The following is a 7,386-nucleotide window of genomic DNA, read 5'->3' on the forward strand; positions in this document are numbered from 1 at the left end:
AAAGTGTCTAAAGAAGCGGAGATGTGTATGAATCAACGTGTGAAAGCAAAAATCCGAAAACACTTACTTTTATGAGGGGTAAATAGGCCGCAACTCGCGACGTATCAAACAGTTGATACATGCCTTTTTCCTTACTTTTTCACATCAGCCGGGATATCTTTTTAAATACTGGTATGATTTAAATGAATTTGGTATCAATTTAAAGTTAAAAGTTTAATCTTTAAAATGGTGCTACTTTTTTTGTTACTAACAAATTGGTTAGTACACAAGATCGCGTGGAAACAACTTCATGTAAGTGATTCCATACTTTTGCACGCAAGTGTATATTGATCGACAAATCCACTGTAATAAAACATTGTATACCTACTATTAAAAATTACAGCTATTTTAATGAATACACCATAACATAACACCTATACTAGTTGACTTAAAGCTTAGGTTTTTAGGTAATGACTTATTGCATCTAAAAAGTGGAAAGAAATGTTTACAGTCTAGTTTTTTGTACCATTGAAAATTTTTAAAACAAAAGTTCCGGCAGTTAGACGTAAGATAGCTAGTTCCTCCGTGGTTGAGGATTCCGGGTGAAGCTCGCTTCCACCTTTAGCCTGATCATCACTTACCATCAGGTGAGATACAGGCCAGGAGCTTCTTCGTTGTGGATAAAAAAACAAGCATCATTTTTATGTTTCAAGTGTTTACTAAGATTTTAATGGTATTTTAACTTTTTGATGTCATTCATTGCATATTCTAGTTTCATTATCTACGGTCTTATTTTTTTGTAACATTGAAAATTTTAAAAAGAGGCATCAATATTTACTTTTTTTTCTACGTTACAGGTGTGTCAGAGATTTAAATGGGAGCTTTTGGTAAACTTTTTGATGCCAACTTATTGCTTACTTTTTTAGCTATCGAACGAATTTACTTTTATACTTATAGGTCTTTTACATCGGTAGATTTCGCTAAATAAATGAATCCACCGGACTCAGAAAATAAAAATATTAAAATAGCTGTAATTTTTAATAGTGGAGATAAAATGTTTTATTACAGTGGATTTGTCAATAAAATTGATCATACTACTGCACCTGAACGGGTCGGACTTCGGTGACTAGACACACTGTATATTTATATTGGGTATTACCAAGGTGGCAGGTGATACAGTTTCATATTTTAGGCAGGATCTCATCTAAAGTCGTGAAACGGAGGTCAAATAACAAATCTATCAATTTAATTATTTTAATTTTACTGCTATTCAATGTAAGTAGCTGCCAGAGGAAGAAACATTGTTACAATACTATGACGACATACGAATATTCGTACAGTCAGCATCACAAATATCTGATAATTTAATAGGATACAATATTATTGCAATCAGTCGAACTACTGAACGGATTTTGATGAAACTTTACAGTATTATTGTTTGTAACCCAGAATATCATATAGGCTATAATTTATGACGATCTATCACAAACTAAATTTCACGCGGATGAAGCCGCAGGCAAAAGTTAGTTCTGTAAAAGCTCTTTGCCATTTGTAATACGAGTTCCATTTTCAAAAATTCAGTAAAGCTTCTCTTGTTGTGTATTTGATAGATATGAAATCATTTTATTGATACAATTGTCCGAATGCTGTTATTAAGGTTACGTGAGCTTAATAAAAAGCTTTTTTATTTTAACACGTCGGACGTCACGGGGCCCACCGGTAAACCTCTAACAATAAAATTATACTATGTCTAGTGTCTCGGCAGTCAACGGTCATGAGTGCTACCTAGATCAATTGGTTTCATTACTGGAGTACCTAATCTTTCAATTTTAAAGGTCACACTTATTAACTAAGGCTGGGTTGCATCATCTGACTTTAAATAAAACAAACCTCAAAAGTCTGTCAAACTGCATACAAAAAACAACTGTTATCGTTATAGTTACGGTTAAAGTAAGGGGTGCAACTCAGCCTAACAGTAGTATCGTAGCAATGATGTTAAATAACATCAGTAGGGTGTTAAGTCGTCATACCTACGTTTTGAAAACAAAGTTAGGTAAGCTCATGCCAATAAATAAATAAGTACCTACTCTACTTCTGTAATACACCCTATAGGCAATCTTAAAACGAATCTCGGACACTAGCTAGCGACGTCCATAAGAGCACGAATGCTTATTTGACTTCCAAGAATTGTTTAAATGAGCGGTGAAAGCCACACAAAACAGGTGTGTAACACATTATGGATATGGGTAGATGTGGTACCATTTTACGAGATACTTTTAAATTATGTTTCCATACATTTTCTACCATCAAGAAATATTTATACGCTCTACTCCAATTTGTAGCATTTTATCGTAAAATCAATGAAAATAATAAATACACTGTAAAGAGTTGTGTAACGAGTTCCGCCAAATAATACTTTCAGCAATATGAAAAGCACAGATACACAGAGCAGTGAGCTTTTGTAAACATTTGTTTGCGTAGGTAATAAAAAAAAACAGGTAGGACTAGGTACATAAATGTAATATCTATGCAAAATTAGATCTAGCATCTAAGTTGGTTACGAAAAAAAACAGGAAGCCAGCAGCAACAAAATAAGCTTGCAGTGCGGTGCAGTGCAGTACCTTCGTACGTAGCGCATTGTGTAGGCGCACTCTATTAACAATATTTTTATTTTTTTTATGCAAGACAAGGCAGGTATTTGACCGCAATCTAAGACTAGGCGACTGAACTAATATGGACCATTTGCAGATCGATGTTGATAGAACCTATGGTTACAGACAGATAGGTGCATATAATTTAGTCAGCATTTGAGCATTCGTTTGTTTTTTTCTCACTGCAAGTGATGGTTTCTAAAATAAAAGCCAAGTTGGCTGTTTTAGACATCGTGATGTATTATTTATCTTCCTAATATGTTTTACCAATATCACCTAGCATATTATTTATTCATTTTATTTTATTCGATCGATTTCAAGTTCAACATTCCAATAATGTTTACACGTGGACGATTATTCATCACTGATTACTATCAAAACCCCCAGGCGCGGATCCACTATGATACATATTCGTATTACCTAGGTATAACATACGATGTGACCGGCCATCGTGGAAATCATTAAGGGAGGCCTATGTTCAGCAGTAGACGTCCTATGGCTGAAATGATGATGATGATGATGATGGAACATACGATGGCTATGCCCACTATACGGAAAACCCTAACTCTTACCTACTTTATGTTTACATCAGCACCAAACTTACTTGAAACACTTGAATTAAAACTCAAGATTAAAACTGTAAGCATTAGGTATGTAGGTTATTCATTAACACGAGTTATTCTTCAAGTAAAACTACTGTTTTCAGAAACGCAGAAGCCTAACTATGAAGTCTTATTAGCTTGATCAATTATTTATTTATTTATTTATAGTCCAGTCAATGAATGCCTTAACGACGGTGTAGAGAGAAATCCGTGGAACACAATTTCTGACCTCGGGACTTTATTTAGACTAGTTAGGAGGTGAACATAGCAAAAGTCCCCGTCCTTAGCCCTTGAGCCGGCAAGGAGAGGGTGGTTTAAAGGTACCACTTTTCGGTTTTTCGCTTAATCCTCGGAAACTATGCGTCCTAGTGACATGACTACTATGAACCAAAAAAAGCTTATTCAATTTGCTACAGGTGAGATAGTCAAGTTTTTCTATATTTTGTATAGTTTTCGCGGCATCTGCTCTAGAAGGTCTGTAATATTGGAAATTTTATTTTTGTCTTACATGTTCCCATTAGGAGAAAATCGACTAAATCAACATTGAGCAAACATTCTAGACCTGCGGAAGCATGGTAAGCCTAGTTCCAGGGAGGGGACTGCACCGTGCGTATATTTAGACGAACCAATTGGAGCCACTTTTGACTCCTCATCACTCAAAAAGTACTGTGCATTAACACTTCAAATTTGGCTCACGTGTTGAGACTTGCATAATAAACATCAGCTTCAAATTTCATAAATATACCTCAAACGGTTATTTAGATATTGATGTTCAAAAATCGACATTTAGAACACTAAAATCTATCTATCACCTGTGAAATGTTAAAATGTACTGGTTTTTTATTTGTTCCTTTGAATTTACACAGCTACCTATCTAAATGCCAAATTTGAACCTTCAATGTCATCTGGAAGTGGTTAGAATTTAGTCTATAGGTCAGACATGTAGATTTTTGGACGTTAATACCTAAAGAACCGTTTGAGGTATATTTATGAAATTTGAAGCTGATGTTTATTATGCAAGTCTCAACACGTGAGCCAAATTTGAAGTGTTAATGCACAGTACTTTTTGAGTGATGAGGAGTCAAAAGTGGCTCCAATTGGTTCGTCTAAATATACGCACGGTGCAGTCCCCTCCCTGGAACTAGGCTTACCATGCTTCCGCAGGTCTAGAATGTTTGCTCAATGTTGATTTAGTCGATTTTCTCCTAATGGGAACATGTAAGACAAAAATAAAATTTCCAATATTACAGACCTTCTAGAGCAGATGCCGCGAAAACTATACAAGATATAGAAAAACTTGACTATCTCACCTGCAGCAAATTGAATAAGCTTTTTTTGGTTCATAGTAGTCATGTCACTAGGACGCATAGTTTCCGAGGATTAAGCGAAAAACCGAAAAGTGGTACCTTTAAACCCCCCTCTCCCCGCCGGCTCAAGGGCTAAGGGCGGGGACTTTTGTTATGTTTACCTCTTAACTAGTCTAAATAAAGTCCCGAAGTCAAAAATTGTGTTCCACGGATTTCCATCTATAATGCTTTATTGACTGGACTATTAGGAAAACCAGGGTTTTACAGTGTGTAATAATGACATAAGATAGGCAACGAGTAAACCACTTATAGGTCCCCACAGGTAAAAACAATTTAAAATTCCAGTCCCAAATCTTAGACCCTCACCTTGTTTGACAGATTCATCCTTCCTTCCTATGCGTACCTAGTTCCTATGCGAAGAACTCACAGTGTTCTCAAGCTCTAACTATGCGAACGCAAACCCGCAACAAATGTACCTACTAAGTACAAATGAACCTACTCGTACCTATCTACATTTTAAGCCACGATTTTTTTGGATGTAGGTACTTACCTACTTACTCGTAGTCGTACCATGACCATAACGGCCGCGGTTCAAAATCGCGGGCGGGCTGATCGACGCGCGCTTTACGATGTCCTTCCTTCACTTTCCATAAGCTTATTTATTGCGTTATTGGAAGTAAAAGAAAGATAAAAACTACGTATATAAGTTTAAGTACTAATTCAACTTGCACATTGAATAGTGAATCTATCTCTAGGTAATTTATAATAAAATAAATTACTAACAAGTAACAACAATATGTTTTGTTTCATTTAGAGCTTGCTTGATGTGCCGCTGTCTGTAATATTAGATAGCTAGGTAACATGTCCACGTGATTTATTTAAATGTGTGTTTAAGTAGTTGTTACATAAGGCCGGGTGGTAGAGAAAACATCCCGTTTAGTCGTTTTTATTGTTCATTTTTGAAGTACTAAACAGTGAAACTAAAAGCTAAGATTTACCTACTTAAGCAGAAATACCAAGCCTTAAGGTTCGACCAAACCAACACGTGGCAGCCCCGTGCGCGATGGCTATCAATGCGTTTACGTCTGATCGCCATCACCACTGCACGCGTTGATTTGATCGAACCTTTACTGCAAATGCAATTTCAGACGCGTATGGAAGCGGAAACCTTGAATTTTCGGTAGTATTAGATTCAGTTTATTCTGTAACCTACTATTGATACCGTTTGATAGAGCTAAATGAAGCACTTTCAAGATCAGTAACTAGTTTTTGAAGAAATCTTGTATGGTTTAGAAATAATCGAGTGCCCGGGCCCATTCTTTGGGAGGGCCGCTCTCAGTATTTCTATGATCAGTAGAGCTGAGCAGCAGCATGGAGCAGATCATAACCTACTACGGCGGGCCGGGGGTCCTTGTACCAGATCCATGAGGAACAAAAGCTCTGTAAAAAATCTGGAGAAGGGGATTGAAGGCTAGGACAATCGCGGCACCGTTTCATTGGGCTCCCGTGGACACCGTCGGGTTTTAGTAGTGGGTAGGTCCCGACTTTGATGAGCACACGGGGAGTCACATATTATAACCCACTGGCCATCCCCATCGACCGTTTCCCGACGTTAAAAATAAAATAAAAAAGGTAAGTATAGGTATAAAACAATCAATATAAAATTACACTCTGGAATGGTACTAGGTAATTAGGTATAGATCATTTCATCCACGAAGACGCGGCGTCTTTCCGTTCTATACATGGCACAGAACGCACCCATAGGAAACTGCTCGTGTATATTTCGGAGTGCCTGTAACCTGTTTGTAAATCTGTGACTCCAAACTATACACGAATTTTGCGTACTGATCGTGTATAGTTTGGAGGAGATTAGTAAAAAAAGTCATCTCCAAACTATACTCGATTAGTTTCTACTACACCACTTACACTTGAGTAGAGTGTGTTTAGTTGATATTGATTTAGTAAAATTCAGTAAAATATGGAACTATATTTAAAATTACATTTATTTGATATTATTACATAAAATATTATTATTTTACTGAATCTATAATAAATCTAGATTATTAAAACTATTGTAAGTGGTTTTTGAAATTAAATTGATTAGGTAGATTTCAAATTAAATAACAATTTAATTAATATGAGAGAGAGTGAGAGAAGAAAGTTCAACGCGCATTAAATACAATATTATGCGAGACTTTAAATGCTAGGTTTGTATTGTCGGCCGTTTGGTCTAGTGGTTNCCTACTATTAAGTTGTTCCCGCTAAAAACTTTCTAACTGACCACAGATTAAACAGAAAATAAAATTATTCATAGAGGCTAAGTAAATGCGTGGAATAAATATTACGAAGTAGAGTAGTAAAATAATAAAATCGCATTGGTAGGTCTAATGCACTTTATAATATTTTTATTTGCGAATGGTTCTAAATTCAAGCGACATCTAGCATTTACACCCCATATTATTTTATATCAGTAAAGGCTCAACCACCCCTATGTGTGAATACACCTCGTGTTATTTTGAACCTGTAAGATAAAATAGGGGTAGCTAGTTTTGGGAACTCTCTCTAGATGGCGTTTACTGCTATTCCCGAACTATCCCGATACTTGGCTTTAACTGGATAAGTAGCGATGGGAACGAGAGATGGGAATGTGAATGGGGTAGGTACGAATAGTACTCCTAATCCGGCACAAACTTAACAAAGCAAAATAAGTAGATAGTATTTAAAGCAGATCCTGATACGTACCTAAAGCAGACCATTAAGTGGTTATTAAGTGTTATTAATTGTAAAATAAGTAATTATGTAAACGCTGGTCTTCCTAATACATAAAATAAACAAATAAAAAATATT

The sequence above is a fragment of the Ostrinia furnacalis genome, unplaced genomic scaffold (genome assembly GCF_004193835.3).
Source record: "Ostrinia furnacalis isolate ACB-3 unplaced genomic scaffold, ASM419383v2 OfSCF7374, whole genome shotgun sequence".
Taxonomy (NCBI): Eukaryota; Metazoa; Arthropoda; class Insecta; order Lepidoptera; family Crambidae; genus Ostrinia; species Ostrinia furnacalis.